Source organism: Astatotilapia calliptera, chromosome 11 (assembly GCF_964374335.1).
Source record: "Astatotilapia calliptera chromosome 11, fAstCal68.1, whole genome shotgun sequence".
Lineage (NCBI taxonomy): Eukaryota > Metazoa > Chordata > Actinopteri > Cichliformes > Cichlidae > Astatotilapia > Astatotilapia calliptera.
In genome coordinates this window covers 2,438,472-2,441,320 of record NC_137432.1, presented here as the reverse complement: position 1 = coordinate 2,441,320, position 2,849 = coordinate 2,438,472, and positions in this window count along the sequence as shown.

Here is a 2,849-nt window from a genome sequence, read left to right as displayed (position 1 = left end):
GATTCGTTCCGACTGTCACGTGACAGAGGAGAACCTGTTTCAAATGTATACCTGGATCAACCTGAAATCAGTTTGAAAGCAGAAGAGGACAGCAGATTGAGAAGAGATTTCTTCAAACGGTAAGGAGCTTCTAACAAGTGATATCTGATAATCTTAAAACTTAAATCTTAAATCTAATGTCCAGATTCATGCTAAACTTTTCTGATTACTCCGTGAATCTGTTCATGTTTTGAATCGGGTAATTTCATGGTGAGAAATGTCTTTGACAAAAAAAATGCAGGATTAATTGACTATGTGCACGAGACAATGCTAACTTCCTGTTTTGAGACCAGATGTGGGGTTGTGCATTTCCGGTAGCTTTACTTTGCGGTCAATCGCTACTGCGAAGATATCCTCCAAAATCATGTCCAGAACTCGAAAACAGAAAGATGGCGTTAAGTTACAAAGAGCAGAAGGTGGGAACACTCACCGCTGCTGTGTCATAAAAAATCTAATGATCAATTTTGACGTTTAAAGCGTTTAGATCGATCAGTTGTTTACATCACTCAACACAAGCAGAACTGCATCACTGCAGCAGAAGACACATCGTCCACACTCAGAAGCACATCTCTGTATAGTGACTGGTCTCATGATCTAAACAGGCAAATGTTCAGCATTCAAACTACAGGTGAAGAACAGTCAAACCAGATGTTTCCCGTTATGTCGAGATCAGCTAGTCAAGTACACACCTACACAGCATGTCAACAAACCCTGAAAACCACACAAAAATGATTGGTAACGGTTTCTATACATTAGTATGTACGAAGGGTATGTTGTGACTTACCTTCAAAATTACAGCGGTCCCTCGCTATAACGCGGTTCACCTTTCACCTCGCTGTTTCAGATTTTTTAGTGCAAGTTTGCTTATTTTTACGTCACATTGTGTCCTGCGTCCTGATCGCTGCAGACGATCTCCTCCGTGACATCTCTCCTGTACAGTACAGAATCGCTGCATCGATGCTAGCAGTGTGACTCTGAAGTGCAGTACTGTATGTCCACGATGTCCACCAAACGTTTTGCAACGTCAAAAACTAAAATTGGCTACTTGATTTCACCTCTCGCTGGTTATTTTTAGAACATAACACCGGCGATAAACGAGGGACAACTGAGAAATCTAACATTTGAATCCCTTTTCTCTTTTGCTCTGAGGCGCGGGGAAAAATATCGACAAGTCGATGAACATCATTTACAGATATATTGGGTAAATGCCCGAGACATCTATAGAAATGTAAATCGCCGCTTGATTCATTCATTTGCTTAACTTGTTTTGGACCGTAAACCAGGCGCGAATAGGACACCGGAAACACAGCTCCCCACAGGAGTTTCCGCACCGGAAGTAGCATATGCTTACGTGCACACATTCTTTTTTTGTTATTTTTTAAATGAACTTTTATTTAGAACAATAACAATGACAATCTCAAAGAGACAAGCCACATATTAAATCAATCAGAACAGAATCACATCTCCTGTACACCACGATGAAATCGACAATAACTGAAAATAAACATACATACACACACACACATATATACATATATATGCATATACACATGCATACATACACATCCATATTCACACATCTACATAATAATAATATAAAAAGATGAATAACCAATACAAAAATAAATAACAATAAAAAAAAGAATGAAAAACAAGGAACAGAAATAAAGAAGACAAGGGGGATCATAAAATCTCTAAAATTGAGGTTCCATAAACAAGACACATAACTTAAATAAGGGGCTAAGAAAAATCAAACTCTTCTAAAAATCTATGCAATTTGATTGCTTGGGGCTTATTTATTAGCTTAAGAGATTTACGGAACAGGGAGAGGTCGTTTTTAAGAGCAGACCATGAAGGGGGGGATTTAGCATATCGGCATTTATGTGTGTAATACTTTGTTATAATAATGAGATTGTTAGCTAAAAACTCACTATTTTTGTCCTTAAGGATTACTCCAATTTGAACGTGCACATAGTCAATTAATAGCTAACCTAATTGGCTTACGGGATGATGACGTCACATATATTTAGAATCTTACCACCAACTTGGTCCTTTGATTCTTAAATCCATAAATAGGGGTGAAAAGCAATGACTTTTAGTCCGTTAACTGCAGCATTTATGTTTGCAGAATGGAAATGTTTGCCAGAGAAGTATTTTGAAACATCTGGATCCTTTCCAGAGTAACTGATTACAGATTCTGGTGGCGAGGTGGCCTGGTCTGGGTTTTTTCTGCTTTCTTTTACACGCCTGGGACAGTGCCACCCCATCATGAGGGCTGGCTAGGCTTTCGGAGCCTGTGTGTGTGTATGTGTCTGTATGACTATGCTTACTGTTTTGTCTATTTCAAACAGATGCCTGTCCTCACCTCTGCAGTGCTGCTGCCTCCTGTAACCCAGCATTTTTCTAAGCTAAGTTCTCTCCTTTTTTATGTTGTTCTTTTAGTTTTTGTACTGAGATGAGGCTTGAAGTGTCTGTGGTGCAGCTGGTCTGGTCTGTCTCGAGACAGTCCAGGCTGCACTGACCTGAAACAGGTGGAGACTCACCATGACATTCAGAACTCAAAAGTTTTTTCTTTCCTAACTCTTCTGTAGAAGGTTTCTCTGAGAAGGGGAGGGCAGTGAGACCTGGGGGAGGTCCACCCATATAAAGTGTGGCCAGGCGGCCCGGTCGGGCATTTTTCTTTACTTTATATGCCTGAGGGTGGTGCCAGCCCATCAAGAGGGCTGGCCAGGCATTCGGAGCCTAGAGGAGGTCCACATTTATAATCGATGGCCATGTATGTGTGTATGTCAATATCTGGATGTGTGCAA